This window comes from Heptranchias perlo, unplaced genomic scaffold, assembly GCF_035084215.1.
Source record: "Heptranchias perlo isolate sHepPer1 unplaced genomic scaffold, sHepPer1.hap1 HAP1_SCAFFOLD_43, whole genome shotgun sequence".
In the NCBI taxonomy this organism is placed as follows: domain Eukaryota; kingdom Metazoa; phylum Chordata; class Chondrichthyes; order Hexanchiformes; family Hexanchidae; genus Heptranchias; species Heptranchias perlo.
In genome coordinates, this window is record NW_027139442.1 from 11,941,986 (window position 1) to 11,965,791 (window position 23,806).

Genomic DNA, 23,806 nt, shown 5'->3' on the forward strand with positions numbered 1-23,806 from the left:
GAGACAGTTAAGTGCACCGTCAGGCCGGCTCATACATAGTAAAAGGACAGTGACCGTCTCAACAACACCACACAGACACAGAATCAGTCTTTCATTTTGTTTCAGTGTGTCCATATTATGCTCAGTAACAGTATCCCGCCTTCACGTACAGAACTAGAGAGAGAGAAAGACAGACAGACAGATAAACAGATAGACAGAGACACAAAGGCAGACAGGCATAGTATCCGTCTCACACTTCTCATCGGTGTGTCAGTTTCACACACAGTAAACAGTATCCCACCTTCACGTACAGCGCTAGAGAGAGAGTGATACAGACAGAGACACAGACAGACAGACACAGTACCAGTCTCACACTTCCCATCAGTGTGTCCGTTTCACACATTTTAAACAGTATCACATCTTCACGTACAGCGCTAGACAGAGAGATGCAGACAGGCACAGTATCAGCCTTACGGTTCCTTTCAGTGTGTCTGTATCACGCTCAAGATAAGTATCCCACCTCCATTTACAGTACAAAAGAGAGAGAGAGAAACTGACCTGTAATTGCTTGTTTTCATCCAATAACAAATAGGGAGATATTCCATTCCAATTGCTAACAACAGTGGAGTGACAGAAGTTGCAGTCTCATTTCTCACTGATATTATTTCAGAGACAGACACATTATTCATCCCTCTCTCAGGGACAGTGTCACACATTTAACCCTCTCTTCCATTTGTACCCTCAGCAATCTTGCAGCTCAGTATTACTCTCAGCAACCAAGAGTTTCACTCCGATTAAAATAAACTGAGTCTGTTGCTGTCAGATATTATTCCTACACGGTCACAGCAAATACACCACTCCCACTTTCCTCCCATATTTCTCCAGGATTGGTTTGAGGAATCCTCCCCCCTGTTTCGGAGTCACACGTTCAATTATCAGCACAGAGTCCAAGAATGAACAGAACCTATTGGCTCATTCCACAGTTGCACACTTTAACTATGAAAGGCTCTTTACCATCAAAAGATACCGAGAGAAACAGCTGGTTTGGAAACATCAGTTTAATAGTTAGAGGTTGTAAAGTCAGTCTGGATTCCAGCGTTAGGCACTGGTGGAATCCCATCTGTTTTCCGTTCTGGTGCCCGTTCCTGCACTGCCTGTGGGCCTCATTCTCTCTGACCTTTCCCCCAGACCCACCTCCTTTGCTCAGACTCTGAAAAATTACAATTGGGCAAAGTTTCCATCGATTTTTGTCTTGGGAAGTAAACCTGATATCTGCGCATGCGCGACTCAGCTCCGCCCCCAGGGCTGATTGTTGGTGAGCAGAAGAGCGCATGCGCTCCACTCCCCCAGCTCGGCCTGTGGGCGCCATTCCCTTCGTGAGCGGAAGAAGATGGTTTAAAACAGCCTGGAATGGAGAGATCACGGCCCCCGGGGGAAGGGAGCAAAGAGCAGCCTCGTTACAGCAGCTCATCGCTTCAGGACCGTGTCCGCAGATGGGCTCAGAGATCGGCATTGAGTCCGCGGGAACGGCAGGGAGAGTTTGGGGGCTGTTTGTGAGAGGCGGAGTGGTTCAGGAACTGGTCCCGCAACATTGAGTGAGCGGGGGAAGGGAGAGGTCATTCTCGGGCTGTTTGTGTACAGGGTGTGTCCAGGTGAAGGGAGAGAGAATGGGAAGAACCTGCTATTTAAAATCATTGCTGCTTTCTCTCCCCAAACCAGTAGTGAATGTTCCTGGTTTCGTTCCAGTCTCACCCTGTTTATTGTTATTGGACAGTGAAGAGTGGAAACAGAGCCGGACAGTAAGGATGTGGGGAGTTATACAAAGAGCATCTATTGCAGGCACCAGGTGAGAAGTGTGAAGGACACATTTTAAACAGCGGTTGTTTGGTTTCGGTTGAACGGTTGATCCCATGGGAGACGGGATGAGAACCCTGACCTGGACAAAAGTCCCTGCCCCATCGGGCAGTCCCTTTCATTGACCAGTGGAGGCGTTGGGTTGTTTCTGGATGTCATTAAATTGTTTTAGCAAACCTGGTGTGCAGAAGCTGAGTGCTGCAGTACTGCAGTGGAATCAGACACTGACACTGTTTGTATGGCTGGTTTTCATAATGATTTTTAACAGAGATTAAATTGATCACTTTGTATTTTCCAACTCATGTCTTCTTCAATTACAAGAAATACTTTTTCTTTCTCCAGGCAAATCTTTGAAGGACCCAGAATAAATGTGATGTTTCCTCCACTCGAGGCACAAGGAAGAGTGCAGCCAGCTTCTCACACACAGTAGGTACATTATCACACACATTGCACGGAGGCACAGCAGGTCATCAGTTCCACAGTCTCAGACAGTAGAAGTAGTCAGTCCCACACTGATCCCAAGTACCACAGACACACTTTCAATTCAACAGTCAGAGGAGAGGCAGATGTTGTTTCCATTTCAACCCAACTCAGTACAACTGCCAGGTCGATCCATAAATCCCAGTCCAATATCACACCCACCATCAGATTGAAATGCAATGTGTCAATTTCCCAATAGTGTGGCCTAAGCTAGAAATTAAATAACAGATAGAACTGACACACGGTGTCCAATTGAAAGATACAGCATTAGCCCCAATAATGTAACCCAAGATTCATCTCAAATAACGAGTAGAACTCACACTCATTATGACATTAAAAGATGCAGTATCCATCACAATTCTGTAACCTGAGATACAAAGTACATACAAGTCCAAAACTCACATACAGTATCAGAGTGAGAGATTCTTAAAGACAGTATAACCTGAGAAACAAAATCAGATACCAGTTCAGAACTCACTCATTTTATGAAACTGAAAGTTACAATTTCAATTCGATTAGATCCAGAGCAACACATTACATAGAAGTGCTAAAGTCTCGTACAGTGACAACCTGAAAGATAGAGTAGCAATTGCATTAGTGCAGATTGAGCTACACCTTACAGAGCAATCCAAAAATCTCAGTTTGAGACTGAGATCCAGTATTAATTCCATTCGTGCTCGCTGTGATACAGGTTTAATATCGGTCCAAAAAGCACACAGTTTTTCTCATTAAAACCTGCAGCAAGAAATTCTAACGTGCACGATATTTACAAAATTAACTACTATGGGGAAAACTATTTATAGGTTTATATATACAAGATAGAGTTTCAAACACCAAACTGTCAACTGATCTCCAATTAAAATACAGACAAGGAATTAATCCAGACTTTTGTACTGTACCAGAGACTGACAGATCCTGAATGAATCCCAGATTCTCACTGTACCAGAGACTGACAGATACAGAATTAATCACACACGCATACATTACCAGGGACAGACAGAAACAGAAGCAATCTCACTCACACACATTACCAGAGGTTGAGAGACAGAATGAATCTCACTAACACACAGCACCAGACATAAATATACTGAATCAATCACACACTCACACACAGCACCAGAGACTGACAGATACAGAATGAATCTCACACTCACACACAGTCCGAGAGACTGACAGATACAGAATGAATCCCACACTCACACACAGTCCGAGAGACTGACAGATACAGAATGAATCTCACACCCACACACAGTACCAGAGACAGACAGATGCAGAATGAATCCCACACTCACATACAGTACCAGAGACTGACAGATACAGAATGAATCGCACACTCACACACATTACCAGAGGCTGAGAGAAACACAATGAATCTTACCAGCACACAGTACCAGAGACTTACAGATACAGTATGAATCCGACACTCACACACAGTACCAGAGACTGACGGATACAGAATGAATCCCACACTCACACACAGTATCAGAGACTGACAGATGCTGAGTTAAACCCACACTCGCTTATAGTACAGAGATTGACAGAAATAGAATGAATCGAGCACTCACATACATTACCAGAGATTGACAGATACAGAATGAATTCTACACTCATACATAACCAGAGATTGCCTATATAGAAAGAATCCCACACTCACATCCCGGACAAGAAACTGATAGAAAAATGATTAATCCCACACTCACAGAGAGTAGCAGACACTGTCAGGGTCAAAATGTACCACACATTCACACACAGGACCAGAAACTGACAAATACAGAATAAATCACACACTCACGCACAGGACCAGAGACTGAAAGATTCAGAATGAATCACACTGACACATAGAGTACCAGGGACTGACAGGCTTTGAATCAATCCCACACTCACACACAGTATCAGAGAATGACAGTAACCAGATGATTCCCTCGCTCATGTAGTGCACCAGAGACAGACAGATACAGAATGAATCTCACACTCACACAGAGTACCAGAGACTAACAGATACAGAATGAATCGCACACTCACACACAGTACCAGAGACTGACAGATACAGAATGTATCCCACACTGACACACAGGACCAGAGACTGACAGATTAAGAATGAATCTCACACTCACATACAGTACCAGAGACTGACAGATAGAGAATGAATCCCAAGCTCACAAACAGCACCAGAGAGAGACAGATACAGAATGAATCCCACACTCACACAGTACCTGAGACTGACAGATACAGAATGAATCCCACACTCACACACAGGACCAGAGACTGACAGATACAGAATGAATCCCACACTCAGACACAGTATTAGAGACGGACAGATCCAGAATGAATCCTACATTCGAACACAGTACAGGAGACTGACAGATACAGAATAAATCCCTCACTCACACACAGTACCAGAGACTGACAACTACAGAATTAACCCCACACTCTCACACAGTACCAGAGACTGACAGATACAGAATGAATCCCACACTCACACACAGCACCAGAGACTGACAGATACAGAATGAATCCCACACTCACACACAGCACCAGAGACTGAGAGATACAGAATGAATCCCACACTCACACACAGCACCAGAGACTGACAGATACAGAATGAATCCCACACTCACACACAGCACCAGAGACTGACAGATACAGAATGAATCCCACACTCACACACAGTCCGAGAGACTGACAGATACAGAATGAATCCCACACTCACGCACATCACCAGAAACTGTCAGAAATAGAATGAATCGAGCACTCACATACTTTACCAGAGATTGACAGATACAGAATGAATTCTACACTCATACATAACCAGCGATTGCCGAGATAGAAAGAATCCCACACTCACATCCCGGACAAGAAACTGATAGAAAAATGATTAATCCCACACTCACATACAGTAGCAGACATTGTCAGGTTCAAAATGTACGACACATTCACACATAGGACCAGAAACTGACAAATACAGAATAAATCACACACTCACGCACAGTACCAGAGACTGACAAATACAGAATGCACCCCACACTCACACACAGGACAAGAGACTGACAGATTTTGATTGAATCCCACATTCAAATACAGTACCAGAGACTGACAGATACAGAATGAATCTCACACTCACAGAGAGTACCAGAGACTAACAGATACAGAATGAATCGCACGCACACACACAGTACCACACACTGACAGATCCAGAATGAATCCCACACTCACACACAGGACAAGAGACTGACAGATTTAGATTGAATCCCACATTCAAATACAGTACCAGAGACAGACAGATACAGAATGAATCCCACACTCACACACAGTACCAGAGACGGACAGATCCAGAAGGAATCCCACATTCACACACAGGACAAGAGACTGAGAGATTTAGAATGAATCCCACATTCAAATACAGTTCCAGAGACTGATCGATACAGAATGAATGCCACACTCACACACAGCACCAGAGACTGACAGACACAGAATGAATCCCACACTCACACACAGTACCCGAGACTTGCAGACACAGAATGAATCCCACACTCACACACAGTACCCGAGACTTACAGACACAGAATGAATCCCACACTCACACACAGTACCAGAAACTGACAGATTCAGAATGAATCACACACTCACACACAGTACTAGAGACTGACAGATACAGAATGAATCCCACACTCACACAGTACCTGAGACTGACAGATACAGAATGAATCCCACAGTCACACACAGTACCAGAGACTGACAGATTCAGAATGAATCCCACTCACATACGGCACCAGAGACTGACAGATACAGAATTGCTGCTTTACTCTGTCATCATCCTTTGAATCTGGTAGATAAATTGAAAGAAAGTCAGTAAAACTACTCCATTTTAATGTTTGTCTCTGTTGAATTTACTGCCCAATAAAGTGAACTCGGATCCGGGGTCCGTTCAATTCCCTTTTGCTTTGCTATCGCTCTCATTCAGATTTACACCGCCCCTGGTTTTCCCGTGAATCACCACTTTCAGGGCTATGGATCAGAATTCAGTTCCTTCCTCTTTCTCACTGTGGAGCCAATCTCTGAAATAATTAATTACTGATCTTAATATCCCGCATATTAGCAGCACGTTCCCCGCAGTGTCACAATCCAGAAAGAACGATTGGAGAAAAGAATTAGCTCATTTTCAGGCTTCGTCAATGATTCCGTTTTCAGGACACATGGTTCCTGTTCAGTCCCTGCAACGGAATCAATTGATAACCTGGAATTTGTTATTTTTACAGGTAGAAGTGAAATTTGTCCATATCAGCAATCTATCAATGGGGATTTATTCCGCAAGTTGTGGACAATATATTTTTAAAACAGCGCTCGGAATTTGGGACGTGTAATACGGAATAACATTATTACAAAGAGATTTTAAGTCTTTGTGTAAAAACGACATGTCCGAGTAATTCACTTATTTCATACACTGAAATTGGCGGCCTTTTTCAAATTTTAAAAAATCGGTCAATTGTGGCCAACAATTTGCTCCGTTTTCTTATTGTCGTCTCTCCGATTGGTTAAGGAAATTAGTTTTCAAGCAAAGTAACCAATGAGAGGTAGCCTCAGTTTTGAGCGGGCTTTGCCAGTTGGGCCTGTGGTAATTCCAGGTCCCCAATGACTGAGCTCAAACGGTTCAATTTCACAAACCCTCTCAGTATCAGTGTCAGAAACAACCGTCAGAGGGAAAATCCATATCACAAGCTGGGCCCTTATCACAGCGGCTCAGCTCAACCTGTTCTCCCATGGAAACCCCCGGTCACACATCACAACATCTGACTGATTAATAGAACCAAAACAGAGCGACTGGAGTGAAGGAACAATTCACTGAGTGGGGAATTCGGCTCGGGGTAAACTCACTTGTAACGTTCCCTGGACAATTCAGTGCACTCAATAAGGGAAAGTTCCCTCTCAGTAACCGGTGCCGCTCGCCGCCGATCCCACTTCACCGTACTGTGTGTCACAGAAAACTCTTTAATTATAAAACTATTCCCCAGCCCCACATAACCCCGCACCAGTTCCCAGGTCAGTGCTCTCTCTGTGAGGCGGTGGGTGGCTCTTAGAAGAGCCTTTGTTTTGTGTCCGGTTAGAAAGGGTCGAGTCGTTCAGCCGCCGAATCCATAGAGAATGCGGCCCTGCCGTTTCAGAGCGTACACCACATCCATGGCAGTGACCGTCTTGCGCTTGGCGTGTTCAGTGTAGGTGACCGCGTCCCTGATCACATTCTCCAGGAAAACCTTCCGCACCCCGCGGGTTTCCTCGTAGATCAGACCCGAGATCCGCTTGACACCGCCACGGCGAGCCAGGCGGCGGATTTTTTATTTTTTTTTCCAAAAAATATACTTTATTCATAAAATTTGCAGCAGTACATACAAAACAGTTGTCATATCACTTTCCAAACGTACACAATACAGATTATACAATTTGCAGGTTACGTTAAGTGCAGTACAATGAACACATTGGACATCATTGCAGTTCATGACACTCTAGGGTGTCTCATTGCATCATACTCAACACAGATTATTGCTTACAGATTCATTTCTGGTCCATTTCAGATTCATTACAGGTACATTACAGCAATTTGAATTTTACATTCTGCCCGAGGGGGTTTTTCCCTGATTGCAGCCCCTCGGTTTACAATGGCGGGAAGGCTCTAAACGGTTGCCTTTCCCCACAGGGCCTTTGCGGCGGCCGCACCCATCCTCAGTGCGTCCCTCAGCACGTAGTCCTGGACCTTGGAATGTGCCAGTCTGCAACACTCGGTCGAGGACAGCTCCTTGTGCTGGAAGACCAGCAAGTTTCGGGCAGACCGAGGGGCGTCTTTCACCGAGTTGATGGTCTTCCAGCAGCAGCTGATGTCCGTCTCAGTGTGCGTCCCCGGGAACAGCCCGTAGAGCACAGAAACCTGTGTTACGGAACTGCTCGGGACGAACCTGGACAGATACCACTGCATCTCTCTCCAGACCTTCTTTGCAAAGGCACATTCCATAAGGAGATGGGTGACGGTCTCGTCTCCACCGCAGCCTCCTTGGGGACAGCGCGCGGTGGCGCTGAGAGCCCGGGAGTGCATGAAGGATCTGACGGGAAGGGCCCTTCTCACTACCAGCCAAGCTGGGTCTTGGTGCTTGTTTGAGAGCTCTGGCAATGAGGCGTTCTGCCAAATGACATTGACAGTCTGCTCGGGGAACCAACCGACAGGATCCACCATCTCCTTTTCCCTCAGGGTCTCGAGGACGTTACGTGCGGACCACTTGCTGATCGCCTTGTGGTCAAAGGTGTTTTCCTGCACAAACCTTTCCACGAAGCACAGGTGGGGCGGAACGGTCCAACTGGACGGAGCGTTCCGTGGCAGCGTGGCCAGGCCCATCCTTCTCAACACCGGGGACAGGTAGAACCTCAGCACGTATTGACACTTTGTGTTTGCGTACTGAGGGTCTATGCACAGCTTGATGCAGCCGCACACAAAGGTGGCCATCAGGATGAGGGCCACGTTGGGCACGCCTTTCCCCCCTTTCTCTGGAGATTTGTACATCGTGCCAGGCGGCGGATGGCTGGTTTGGTGATACCCTGGATGTTATCACGAAGCACTTTCCGGTGCCGCTTGGCTCCGCCTTTGCCCAGTCCTTTGCCTCCTTTACCTCTGCCAGACATGATGATTCTTCACTCAGATCGCTGCTGAATGAAAGACTCTCGCCTTTCTTCTGTATTTATCAAGCCCGCCCCGAACTGGTTGAGAAAGGCACATATCCGAGAGGGCGGGGAGGAGTGTTTGAATGACAGACAGAGCATGAAGTGCGGGAGAGGAGGAGACTGGCTTAGAATGACGGACAAGCGGACGTGAAACTTCAAGCTCCGCCTCCAGCATTTAGTTACCGTCCTTTATAAAATTTTCACCAGCCTCAAATAGGAAATACAAATTCAGACACAATCCTTACAGACTCCGGCTTGATATTCAAGGATTTCCAGAAAAAAAGGCGGAATATATAATTTAAATTCAATAAATGAGGCACACTACAGTTCCAATACAATCACTATCATAATAAAATCAATCAATGCCGCTACGGAACCGTTGGAAGAGGGACAGTTTTAGTTTCAGATTTGTAGCTGACAGGAGGCGCCCAATAGTCCAATAAACATAAATCGGTGTGGAAGGCACTCTATACATTTCCGTACTTCGGTCAGTATGGGACTGGATAGAATCAGGCACTGGGATGGATGGAGAATGATCCTGTGTGGGGACTGGATAGATTCAGGTCCTGGGATGGACAGAGACAGTTCCTGTGTGGGTACAATGTGTTTATTGGAGCTGAAGTCATTGGGACTGGACAGAATCAGGGAACGGAATGGACAGACCCAGGTCTTGTGTGGGGACTGGATAGATTCAGGTATTGGATGGACAGACCCAGGTCCTGTGAGGGGACTGCATAGATTCAGGGGCCGGGATGGACAGACCCAAGTCCTGTGTGGGGACTGGATAGATTTAGGGACCGGAATGGACAGAGACAGTTCCTGTGTGGGTACAATGTGTTTAATCAGAGCTGAGGTCATTGGGGACTGGATAGATTCAGGGACATGGATGGATGGAGATTGGTCATTTGTGGCTATTATGAATTGAATTAGAGCTGGAGTCAGTGTGAAATTGGATCGATTCAGGTACCGGGATGGACAGACCCCGGTCCTGTCGAGGGATTGGATAGATTCAGGGACCGGGATGGACAGACACAGGTCCTGTTTCGGGACTGGATCGATTCAGGGACCGGGATGGACAGACCCAGGTCCTGTCGAGGGATTGGATAGATTCAAGGGCCGGGATGGACAGACCCAGGTCCTGTCGATTGATTGGATAGATTCAGGGAACGGGATGGACAGACCCAGGTCCTGTGTGGGGACTGGATAGATTCAGGGACCGGGATGGACAGACCCAGGTCCTGTCGAGGGACTGCATAGATTCAGGGGCCGGGATGGACAGACCCAGGTCCTGTTTGGGGACTGGATAGATTCAGGGACCGGGATGGACAGAGACTTGTCCCTGGCCACTGTGTGAGCCGGAATATTACCGTTCGTAACCTTTGTGTCCTATCTGACCCTGAGATGAGCATCCAACCACATATCCGCTCGATCACCAAGACCTAATTCCACCTATGAAACATCGCGCGTCACCGCCCCTGCCTCAGCTGATCTGGTGCTGAAACCCTCATCCATTCCCTTGTTACCTCCAGACTTGGCTATTCCAATGCTCTCCCGGTCAGCTTCCTATCTTCCTTCCTCTGTAAACATGAACTCCTCCAAATCGCGGTTGTCCTATTCTAACTCCCTCCAACTCCCGTTGACCTGTCACCCATATGCTCGGTGACTTACATTTGCTCCCATTCCTTTAACCGCGATAGTGATGTAATATATTAACGTCGACCGGGGATAACTGTGATCAATAGGTCAGGCTCTTCAGACAGTAACCAGCCCTTTCACAGATACAGTGGGTGGCTCTGAAAAGAGCCTTTGGGTTTATCAGATTAAATCTTGGCCGATTTACTTGCTCTTGGAGCTCACATTGCTGGTTTTCTTCGGCAGCAGCACGGCCTGGATATTCGGCAGCACCCCGCCCTGAGCGATGGTCACCCGTCCCAGCAGCTTGTTGAGCTCCTCGTCGTTGCGGATGGCCAGCTGCAGGTGTCTGGGGATGGTACGGGTCTTCTTATTGTCGCGGGCCGCGTTGCCGGCCAGCTCGAGGATTTCAGCCGTCAGATATTCGAGCACAGCAGCCAGATAGACCGGGGCTCCGGCACCCACACGTTCAGCATAGTTCCCCTTTCGCAGGATCCTGTGAACACGGCCCACAGGGAACTGCATTCCGGCCCGGGATGAGCGAGACTTGGCCTTGGCCCGAGCTTTACCGCCGGTTTTTCCTCTTCCAGCCATTTCCACAATCTCACAAACAATTTCACGATGAATGACGAAATCCTCCCGCACTCGCCCTTCTTATACCTTCTGGAGGAGTAAAGTGAGGGCACTTGTAATTGGTCAATCTGTTGTCAATCTCATTGGTTTAGCTAACATCCCAATCAGAGAGCTGTTTTATTCGCCAATCAATAGCCGGCAATGAGAAAAGGGCGGAAAATACCGAACTGAACCGTTTTTTTGAAATTTGAAAAGCCCGCCAAAATATTTGCAGCACAAGAAGCGGATTTAGTAAATAATGTCGCCTTAAGACAAAGATTTAAAAATCTCTCTGCTTATACTCTGTTATTCCACATTTCCCGTCAAAACTTCCTGAATCTTTAACAATCCGTTTAAAATCCGGCTCCATTCACCGTTCGCTTTCAATCCGGCGGGAATAAAGTCCCATTTTGTAACGGGACAGTTTCCAGCTCAATCTTTGTAAAAGTAACAAACCACAGATTGTGGATTGATCCCTGTTCACAGGAGCTGCAGCGCGATCGAAACCGGAGCTGAGACTCCTGGTGTCAGAAGTCGAACAGTGACAGAGTCTTTCGACTTTTCTGTTCTCAGTGTGACGTCCCTTTCAGGGTTGCTGCATTTCAAAGGATTGCGGTTCTCAAAGTGATATTCCCGAATAATGAACAAACAAACGTGAAAAGGAGAAAGAAATGAAGTCTAATCCATTGCCTTGAGACGGCTCTGAAGGGGCAGATGTGGAGGAAGGGACGGAATATGAACGGGAATGAGAGGATCAGGGACACGTTTTTGGTTATTGGGATTAAATAGAAAGCGACACACAGATTATACATGGCAGTGATTATGAGAATCTTCCAGATTTCAAGAGAAATTACAAAAGCACAAGAGTTATAGAGAGACAGTTGGTATCAAACTATCTACAGTAAAATGATTCCATACAGAGGGGTCGGTACAGCTTCTCCAGAGAGACTGTGGGTGGCTCTTAAAAGAGCCTTTGTGTTTATTTTTTTTTCAGTACATTGTGGAGTTTTACTTGGAGCTGGTGTACTTGGTCACCGCCTTTGTCCCTTCCGACACGGCGTGTTTGGCCAGTTCTCCGGGCAGCAAAAGGCGCACTGCGGTCTGGATCTCCCGGGAGCTGATGGTGTGGCGTTTATTATAATGGGCCAGGCGGGAAGCCTCACCGGCGATGCGCTCGAAAATATCGTTCACAAAGGAGTTCATGATGCTCATGGCCTTGGAGGAGATGCCGGTGTCGGGGTGAACCTGCTTCATCACTTTGTAGACGTAGATGGAGTAACTCTCCTTCCTCGCCTTTCTCCGCTTCTTGCCGCCCTTGGCTGGTGCTTTACTCAAGCTTTTCTTGGCGCCCTTCTTAAGAGCTGCTTTCTTGTCCTCAGGCATTTTGAAAATCAATTTCAGACTCAGAAATGAACCAAATCCGCTCCGAGCTCGGATTAAATAGGCAGCCCCACAGCCCTATGCTAATGAGGGATGAGGGAAGGCAATGATCGTGATTGGAACTGATGACACAATATTTTTCCTTTATCGATTTGATTGGATATCAGAAGAAACCAATCAGATTTAATACTTGCCACCAATCACAAACTCGCTCAAACTTCACGTTGTCCGGTTTCAGCAATTTGTTCCGAACTGTTGCAGTTCTGCTTCCGGCCAGTAGATGTCCCCAAACCCCGGGTCAATGAAGTTTGCAGATGAGAGAGGGACAGAAGATAAACTCTTTCTTCACATTATATTGCACGAGTGGTATTCAGAAAAACGGGGAATGGAAAACATTTTATTGGACAAAGCAGTAGTTGTAATGCTGTATTAAATGTTTGTAATTAATTTAGGGGGTATAGCCTATACTGAGGAAAAATACAAAAATAAAAAAAGAGTTTAATAAGCTTGCTGAAAGGCCGTGTAAATGGGCATTGAATTTCCATATTGAAAGGTGTGAGGTGGTGCATTTTGCTCGGGGGAATAAGGAGGCCACATACTGCTTGGAAAATAACAGGGGTGGAAGAGCAAAGGGATTTAGGGGTACAGATTGACAAATAATTAAAAGTAGCAACACAGGTTGATAAGGCCATAGAAAGCAAACACAGCACATTCTAGAGGAATAGAATTGAAAAGTAGACAAGTTATGTTGTACTGTAATTTAAACTGTCAAACCTTCTGCCAAACTATTAAACCTTCCCTTTCTGAAATCCGTGCTGACTCTTCGATATGATATTTTTGGTTTCTAGATGTTTTTCGATTGCATCAGTGAGTAAAAGATTCCGTGATCATTCCTACCACCGACCTTTAGTTAACTGGTCTTTAGTTCCCTGGATTTGATCTATCTCCTGTCTCAAAATATAAGAATTACATTAACTGTCATCCAGTCCTCTGGCACTATTCCTTTCTGCAATGATTTTTCCTATATATGCCTGTGCTATCTCTTCCCTTGTTTCATTTAATATGTGCGGATGCAATCCATCTGGACCAGGAGTTCTACCACCCTTTCCAACTTAAATGCCTTGATATCTTTATTGACCTCTTCCTCTAATATCATGTTCACCCTGTTAATCTCCCGGGTAAATACTGAGGGAAAGTAATAATTCAATATTTGTGGCATTTCGCTGACGTTACCTGTGAGTTTATCTTGTGAATCCCTTAGTGGCCCTCAAGATATTCTGATATTCATTTTATTATTTTTGTGACTGTAGAATAATTTACTTTTACTTTTTATATTCCTTGATAATTTGATTTCGTGGTTCCTGTTTGCTTCCCTAATTGTTTTTGTGACTTCTTCCTAACCTCTTCCTATTCGCTTTTGCCATCCCCTTATTTAATATCTATGAATGAGAAATTCCACCAGCTTGTTGTGTCGGTTCAGGGGCTGATGTTTGGGAACGATTTATTGTCTGTGATTGAAGAGCCAGAAAACCAATTGGAGCAATTCAGTCCGAAATTCCACAGAAACACTCGATTTCTCCCTCCCAGTGAAATAAGGCACTATAATGGTGAGTATAGCAGCCTTCCAAGCAGTTAATTCCAACAGGTTTGAATCCCAGCACGCTGAATTCAGAAACACCAAGACTGGAACCGAATTTGATGATGTTCAGAGCGATAATGTTTCCAAACTTGTCCAATTTATATAAAAAATACTTTTAAATTTCATTTCTTCCCCCATAACGTTGAATTTAACTGTTCCTTTGTATTATTATTTGCCCTGATCTGTACGATGGATACAGGACACAATTGCCCGGATTTGTGAAATTAATTGATTTTCTGAAGTTTTTCCCTCTGCTGATTCCCGTTCCTTATTTACATTATGTCGGATTAACCTTTCTGATCTATAGAAGGGTCATTGACCTGAACCGTTAACCCGAGCTTCCCTTCTCCACAGATGCTGCCGGACCTGCTGAGTCTTTCCAGCATTTTCGGTTTTAATTTTTTCTATATTTTATCCCTTTCACTTTTGACGGTCGCCGTTGAAACTTTCAGATTTGCGCTCAGTTTTTATTTCTGTTTCAGTTCGGTTTATTTGAATTAATATAAATCGTGTCATAAGAAATCAGACAGAAATATTGTGCAATGTAGAGTGAAATATAATGGGGCAACTTTCGAACGATCAAAACAAAAACTTTATTATGAATCAATTGTCTAATTTTTCACTGACAAAATATGAAAAAAATACGAGAGCAAAAGTTACAGGGAGAAACTATTTCCTCACATTGAACATTGTCCTGAATCTGTAACAACGACAGATGATGTGAACTATTCCGCTCTGTTACAGTTCTCACTAATGTCCAGTAGATGTCAGACTGTATGAGAGCGTGGGATTAATTCTCTGTCTGTCAGTCAGTATGTTAGTGTGATATTCATTCTGTATCCGTCAGTCTCCAGTACAGTCTGTGAGTGTGGGATTCATTCTGTATCTGTCAGTCTCCAGTACAGTCTGTGAGTGTGGGATTCATTCTGTATCTGTCAGTCTCTTGTACTGTATGTAAGTGTGGGATTAATTCTGTATCTGTCAGTCTCTGGTGCTATCTGTGAGTGTGGGATTCATTCTGTATCTGTCAGTCTCTGCTACCGTGTGTGAGTTTGGGATTCATTCTGTATCTGTCAGTCTCTGGCACTGAATGTGAGTGTGGGATTCATTCTGTATCTGTCAGTCTCTGGTACTGTGTGTGAGTTTGGGATTCATTCAGTATCTGTCAGTCTCTGATACTGTCTGTGAATGTGGGATTCATTCTGTATCTGTCAATCTCTGGTTCTATCTGTGAGTTTGGGATTCATTCTGTGACTGTCAGTCTCTGGTATTTTATCTCAGTGGGGGATTCATCCTGTAACTCAGTCTCCGGGCAAAGTGCAAGTCTGGATTCGTTCTGTGTTCTTATTTCAGGTTACAGTAGAGTGCTTGAAACTGTTTGTTTAATTCATTGATATATACAAATCTTTTGTCTAGAATTAATTTGTCAATATGGATAAACTATTGGATTTTGTTTTCATCTAACAACGTGTGTGAGTTTTGTGGTAGGATTACATCTTAAACTCTGAAGATAATGTACATTTCAATCTTTTGCTGTGAAATTTTTGGACTCGTATTTATTGCGTAGCTCAGTCTGGGCTAATGGAATTGATATTGTTTCTTTCAGGCTGACACTGTATGAGATTTTTGACCTGGTATGTAATCTGTGGTTCTGTCTGTACAAATGGAATTGACACTCTAACTTTCAGTCAGACACTGCAAGAGATTTTTGGACTGGTTTGTAATGTGTAGCTTTGTCTACACTCATAGGATTCATATTGATTGTTTTAGTGTGATAATGTATGAGATTTTTGCACGGTATATAATGTGTAGCTCAGTCTGCACTGATGGAATTCATACTGTACCTTCCAGTCTGTTACTGTGTAATATATTTAGGCTGGTTTGTAAGGTGTCGTTCACTCTGCATTAATGGAATTTATACTGTATCTTTCAGTTTGACACTGAATGTAACTTTTGGACTGGTATCTAATGTATACCTCAGTCTGCACTCATGGGATTGATACTGTATCTTCCAGTCTGATACCGTGTGAGATTTTTGCACTGGTATGTTACGTGCAGATCAGTCTGAACTAATCAAATCGATACTGTATATTTCATTATGATACTGTACGTGATTTTTGGACAGGTATCTAATGTGAACCTCTGTCTGCAGTAAAGGAATTGATACTGTGCCTTTCAGTTTGACACAATGTGATTTTTGGACAGGTAACTAATGTGTACCTTAGCCTGCACTAATGGGATTGATACTGTATCTTCCAGTACGAGACTCTATGTGAATTTTGGACTGGTATATAATGTGTAGCTCAATCTGCACTGATGGAATTGATTCTGTATCTTTCAACCTGACACTGAGAATTTTGGACTGGTATGTGACGTGTAGCTCAGTCTGCACTAATGGGATTGATACTATATCTTTCAGTCTCATACTGCATGATAATTTTGGACTGGTATCTAATGTGTACCTCAGTCTGCAGTAAAGGAATTGAAATGGACATTGCATTCAGACACTATGAGGTTTTTGGACAAATATGTAAGTCAAATTTGGGTAACATCTGAACTGGTATCTAATTTGTATCTCAGTGTACAATGTGGTCATAAATACTGCATCTTTAAACTCATAATGTGTGAGAGTTGTGGGCTGGTACTTAATTTGAATCTCGGGGTACATTATTGTGATTCATTCTGTACCTATCAATCGGTCCCATGTGTCAGTTCTAGCTGGGATTTAATTTGTAGCTAAGGCTGAACTAACGTGAGATTGACACAGAGCCTTTCAATCCGATACTGGGTGTGATTTTGGACTGGGAATTATTTATCTGCCGGTCAGCGGTACTGAGTTGTTGTGAATTGGAAATTCAGTCAGTCCCTCCTGCTCTGTTTGACTGCTGGATTGGGATGAGTATGGGACTGGCTATTTCTGCTGTCTGAGATTGTGGGACTGGTGACCTGTCCTTGTCTCTGTGCTCTGTGAGTGTTAATGTACCTACTGTGTGTGGGAAGGAGCTGGCTGCACTGACTGCTCCACGTGCCTCGGGTGGAGTAAACATCACATTGATTGTGGGTCCTTCAAGGATTTGCCTGCAGGAAGAAAAAATATCGCTTGTAACTTAACAACAGGTGAAGTCTAAAATACAAAAGTGATTAATTGAATCTCTTTGTTAATAATCATTGTAATATCCACAAATGAAAACCAGCGATACAAACAGTGTCAGTGTCTGACTCCACTGCAGTACTGCAGCACTCAGCTTCTGCAGACCAGGTGAGTTGGGCTGTTTTACAACAAATTAGTGACATCCAGACACAACACAACCCCTGCCCTGATCCATGAATGGGACTACCCGATGGGGCGGGAAACTTTGTACAGGTCAGGTTTCTAATCACCTCTCCCATGGGACTAACCATTAAACCGAAACAAAACAGCCACTGTTTAAAATTTGTCCTTCAAACAGCTCACCTGATGCCTGCAATAGATGGTCTTTTTCTAACTCCCCATATCCTTACTGTCCGGCTCTGTTCAATGTTCAATAACAAACACTAAAGGTTAATGGGCAGATATGAATAATCAGATTTAATTCCTGCCACCAATCACAAACACTCTCACACTGCACATTATCCGGTTTCAGCAATTTGTTCCGAATTGTTGCAGTTCTGCTTCCGGCCAGTAGATGTCCCCAAACCACGGGTCATTGAAGTTTGCAGATGAGAGAGGGACAGAAGATAAACTCATTCTTCACATTATATTGCACGAGTGGGATTTATAAAAACGAGGAATGGAGACGTGCTGCAAGTACATTTTGTTAGACCAAACATATTTGTAATGCTGTGTTAAATTCTTCTAATTAATTTAGGGGGTATTGTCTATTCTGAGGAAGACTGTGACAAAATAAGCATACAGAACGGCCGTGTAAATTCCCATTGAATTTCAATATAGAAAGGTGTGAGGTGGTGCGTTTCACTTGGGGGAATAAGGAGGCCATATACTGCTTGGAAAAGAAGAGTCTAAACGGGGTAGAGGAGCAATGTAAATCGTGTCCTGAGAAACCAGAGAGAAATACTGTGCAATGTACACTGAAATATAAAGGGGTAAATTCACAACTATCGAATGAGTAAAACAAAAACCTTATTATAAATCAATTGTCTTCATTTTTCACTATCACAATGTGCAAAAATACGAGAGTAATTGTTACAGACAGAGACATTCCTCACATTGCATTGTCCTGTTTCTGCAACCATGACAGATGATGTGAATTTGTTCCGTTCTTTTACAGTTCTCGCTTACGTCCAGTAGAGGTCAGTCTCTGGTACAGTGTATGAGAGTGGGGTTTATTCTGTATCTGTCTGTCTCTGGGACTGTGTGTGAGAGTGGGGTTTATTCTCTACCTGTCTGTCTCTGGTACTGTGCGTGAGTTTGGGATTCATTCTGTATCTATCAGTCTCCACTACTGAGTGTGAGCGTAGGGTATATTCTGCATCTGTCAGTCTAAGGTACTACATATAAGTGATGGATTCATTCTGTATCTGTCTATCTCTAGTACCTGTCAGTCTCTGGTACTGTCTGTGAGTGTTGGATTCATTCTGTATCTGTCCATCTCTAGTACCTGTCAGTCTCTGGTACTGTCTGTGAGTGTTGGATACATTCTATATCTGCCATTTTCTGCTATTTTATCTCAGTGTGGTATTCATTCTGTAATTCAGTCTCTGAGACAATGTGCAAGTCTGGATTCATTCTGTATTCTTATTTCAGATAAAAGTATCGGATTTGAAACTGTATTTTTAATACTTTAGAGTATATACAGTTCTTCGAATATTTAATTTGTTAATATGGATACACTTTCCGGTTTTCTTTAATCAAACAACGTGTGTGAGTTTTGGAGTAATGCCACATCTTAATCTCTGAACTTTATTGTGAATGATAATGTACTTTTCAGTCTGTTTCTGTTGAAATTACTGCACTGGTATGTAATGTGTAGCTCAGTCTGCAATAATGGGATTAAGTCTGTATCTGAGTCTAACACTATGAGATTTTAGGACTGGTATGTAATATGTAGCTCATCCTGCACTAAAGGAATTGATACTGTATCTTTAAGTCTGATATTGTATGAGATTTTTGGACTGGAATGTGATGTGTAGCTCAGTCTTCAATAATGGAAGTGATATTGAATCATTCAATCTGTTACTCTATGAGATTTTTGGACTGTTGAGTAACATATAGTTCAGTCTGTGCTAATGAATTTGATGTTGTATCTTTGAGTCTGATATATTATGAGATTCTTGGACTGCTATATAACGTGTGGCTCAGTCTGCACTCATGGAATCGATACTCTCTGTTTCAGTCGAATATTTTATGGGATTTTCAGTCTGGGATGTAATGTACAGCTCAGGCAGTGCTAATAGAATTGAAGCTGTATCTTCCAGTCTGATCTTTTATGAGGTTTTTGGACTAGTATATAATGTGTAGCTCAATCTGTACCAAAGGTATTGATAATGTTTATTTCAGTAAAATACTCTATGAGTATTTACCAATATATCTAATATGTAGCTCAGTCTGAACTAATGGAATTGATACAGTATCTTTCAATCTGACATTATGAGATCTTTGAACGGGTATGCAATGTGTAACTCAGTCTGCAGTAATGTGAGTGTGACATTCATTGTGTATCTGTCAATTTCTGGTACTGTGTGTTAGTGTGAGATTCATTCTGTATCTGCCATCTCTGGTACTGTGTGTGAATGTGAGATTCATTCTGTATCTGGATGTAATTATTTTCTCAGATTACTTTATGGTATTCAATACTGTAGCTTTAATAACTCAATGTTTAAATAATATTTTTCATTATTTAATTGGTAAATTTGGATAAACTTCAGGATTTGTTGCTGGAGGTTTTAATCAGATAATTTGTGTGCTTTTGGACTACTATTATATCTGTATCTCTTTGAGTAATATTGTGAATGATAATATATCTTTCAAACTGACATGGTGACATTTTTGAATTGCTATATAATGTGTAGATCAGTCTGCACTAAATGAATTGATACTGCATTATTACATTTTATTTTGTAACATTTTTGGACTGGTATGTAGTGTGTATCTCAGTCTGTGCTGATCGCATTGATAATGTATCTTTAAATCTCATACTATGAGTGTAGTATAAACTGGTATCTAATTTGTTTCTCAGGTTATACTGTCACAGCATTTCTCAATCTGATACTATACATGAGTTTTGGACAGGTAATTTGTATTCGAATGGTACACTATTCGAATGGATACTGCATGTATTAAACTCACGTGTGTGTGTGAGTTCTGGGCTAGTATTCAATTGGAATCTCGGGGTATCTGGTATTTAATTCATGGCTAATGTTGCCCTTTTGTGAAATTGACAATCTGAAAGCGAGACTTTGGACTGGGATTTTTGTATCTACCTGTCAGCGGGACTGAGTTCGGGAGAAATGGAACAGAGTCTGCCTCACCTGTTCTGTTTGACTGTTGGATTGAAAATGTGTCTCTGGAACTTTGGGATCAGTGTGGGACTGACTACTTCTGCTGTCTGAGACTGTGGAACTGATGAGCTGTCTGTGTCTCCGTGCTCTGTGAGTGATAATATACATACTGTGTGTGAGAAGGAGTTGGCAGCACTGTTCCTTTGCCTCGGGTGGACGAAATTTCACATTGAATCTGGCTCCTTCAAGGGTTTGCCTGTAAAAAGAAACGTATCTCTTGTAACTCAAGAACAGTTGAGGTGGAAAATACAAAAGTGATCAATTTAAAATCTGTTAATAATTATTTTGAATATCCACAATTGAAAACCAGCGATACAAACAGTATCAGCATCTGACTACACTGCAATACTGCAGCACTCAGCTTCTGCAGAGCAGGTGTGTTGGGCTGTTTTATAACAATTTGGAGACATCCAGACACAACCCAACCCCTGCACTGGTCCATGAATGGGACTACCCGATGTTCGGGTCAGGTTTCTAAGCCCCTCACCCGGGGATTAACCGTTCAACTGAAAGCAAACAGCCGTTGTTTAAAATGTGTCCTTCAACTTCTCACCTGGTGCCTGCTCTTTTAATAACTCCCCACATCCTTACTGTCCGGCTCTGTTTCCACTCTTCACTGTCCAGGAACAATAAATGGGGTGAGACTGAAAATAAACCAGGAACATTCATCACTGGTTTGGGGAGAGAAAGAGGCAACGATTTCAAATAGCAGTTTCTTCCCATTCTCTCTCCCTTACCCTGGACACACCCTGTACACAAACAGCCAGAGAATCACCACTCCCTTCCCCCGCTCACTCGATGTTCCTGGACCAGTTCCTGATCCACTCTGCCTCTGACAAACAGCCCCCGGACTCCCCCTGACCTTCCCCCGGACTCAATGCCGATCTGAGCCCATCTGCGGACACGGTCCCGAAGCGATGAGCTGCTGTAACGAGGCTGCTCTTTGCTCCCTTCCCCCGGGGGCCGTGATCTCTCCATTCCCGCTGTTTTAAACCATCTTCTTCCGCTCACTGAGGGAATGGCGCCCACAGGCCGAGCTGGGGGAGGGGAGCGCGCATGCGCTCTTCTGTTCACCAACAACCAGCGCTGGGGGCTGGGCTGAATCACGCATGCGCAGATATCTGGTATAATTCCCAATACAAAAATCGATGGAAACTTTCCCCAATTGGAATTTTTCAGAGTCTGAGCAAAGGAAGTGGGGCTGGGGGAAAGGTCAGAGTGAATGGGGTCCACAGGCAGTGCAGGAACAGGCACCAGAATGGGAAACAGATGGGATTCCACCAGTGCCTAACGCTGGAATCCAGACTGACTTTACAATCTCTAACTATTAAACTAGATGTTTCCATCCTTGCTGTTCCTGTCAATATCTTTTGATGGTAAAGAGCCTTTCATAGATAAAGTGGGCGGCTGTGTAATAAGCCAAAGGATCCAGTTCAATTTTGGCCCCTCTGCTGATAAATAAACGTGTGACTCCGAAACTGGAGGGAGGATTTCTCAAACCAATCCTGGAGAAACATGGGAGGAAAGTGGGAGTTGGTGTATTTGCTGGGACCGTGTAGGATTAATATCTGACAGCAACAGACCCAGATTAATTTAACCGGAGTGAAATTCTCGGTTACTAAGAGTAATATCGAACAGCCTTGAGCTGCAAAACTTCAGATGGTACAACAGGCAAAAGAGGGTTCAATGTGGCCCATTGTTTTTGTCACTCTGCACTGTCCCTGAGTGTGGGATTAATAGTGTGTCTGTCCCTTGTATAATATCAGTGAGAGATTAGATTGCATCTTCTGTCTCTCCAACGCGATCTTTCTGCATAAAACGGCACTTTACCGGTCAGTCTGGAACTAATACTGTTTACGTCTGTCTGTCACTGTGTCTCACCGCTCTCTGTCTCTCTCACCGTGTCTGCCTCCCTCTCTCTCGCTGGTGCTGAATATGAAGGTGGATATTGCTAGTGTGCGTGATTTAGACACTGATCGGAGTGTAAGACTGATACTGTTTCTCTCTCTCCAGTGCTGGACATGAAGGTGGGACGAAGGGGGAAGCCTGACGAAGGGGGAAGCCTCCGAAAGCTTGTGAATTTAAAATAAAATTGCTGGACTATAACTTGGTGTTGTAAAATTGTTTACAGATATAAAACAGGGAGAAGGAGATGTCCGGGCCGGGCCGCACTGTAACTGGGGATGTGTTCGGCTTCAGTCCCAGTTCATGGTCATTATCTTTTCACAGATTGAGAGCGAGTGTCTTTGTCAGACGGTAACGCTGGCGAAGCTACTTTTATTTGCCACTTTTAGTAATTTGTATATCTGTAGCTCTCGATCCCATTGCTCCTCTATCCTGTTTAGACTTATTATCCAAACAATATGTGAGCACCTTATTCTTCATTCTGCAAGTTTATTAATGTCCTCTTGCATTTTGACACATTCTTCCCTTGTATTAACTGTACCCCCCAATTTGGTATCATCGTCAAATTTTGAAATTGTACTTCTGATTCCCGAATCCAAATCGTTAATGTTAATTGTGAACAGCAGTGGTCCCAGCACTGATCCCTGTGTTAAACCACTTCCCACTTTTTGCCACTCCAAGCAGCTAACCGTAACCCCTATTCTCTGTTTTCTGTTTTGTCGCCAGCTTGCTATCCATTCCGCTACCTGTCACCTGACTCCACGTACACTGAACTTTGCCATGATTCTACAATGCGGTACCTTATATAAGGCTATCTGAAAATCCAAATGTATTACATCTACCAGGTTACCCTTATTTACTCTTACTGTTAATTAGTCAAAGGATTTAATAAGATTGGTCCTGACCTTGTCCTGTTATTAGATTAAATTTTGGACGCTTCACTTCTTTTTGATGCTCACAGCGCTTTTCTTCGGCAACAGCACGGCCTGGATATTAGGCAGCACCCCGCCCTGATCGATGGTCACCAGTCCCATCAGCTTGTTGAGCTCCTCGTCGTTGCGGATGGCCATCTGCAGCTGTCTGGGGTTGATGCGGGTCTTTTTGTTGTCCCGGGCCGCGTTTCCG

General features: G+C 43.7%; 2 long non-coding RNA genes across 2 annotated transcripts; one reads left to right on the plus strand and one right to left on the minus strand.

Annotated features, from left to right (window-relative positions):
• Positions 1-1,350: 1,350 nt before the first annotated feature.
• LOC137312644 (uncharacterized) lies at positions 1,351-22,874 on the plus strand. The gene is made up of 3 exons (XR_010960768.1): positions 1,351-1,825; positions 2,176-2,259; positions 22,790-22,874. It is a non-coding gene; the product is annotated as an uncharacterized lncRNA (long non-coding RNA).
• LOC137312641 (uncharacterized) lies at positions 14,848-21,817 on the minus strand. The gene is made up of 4 exons (XR_010960764.1): positions 21,514-21,817; positions 21,330-21,420; positions 20,887-20,972; positions 14,848-17,356 (listed from the first exon to the last, which is right to left on the minus strand). It is a non-coding gene; the product is annotated as an uncharacterized lncRNA (long non-coding RNA).
• Positions 22,875-23,806: the final 932 nt, after the last annotated feature.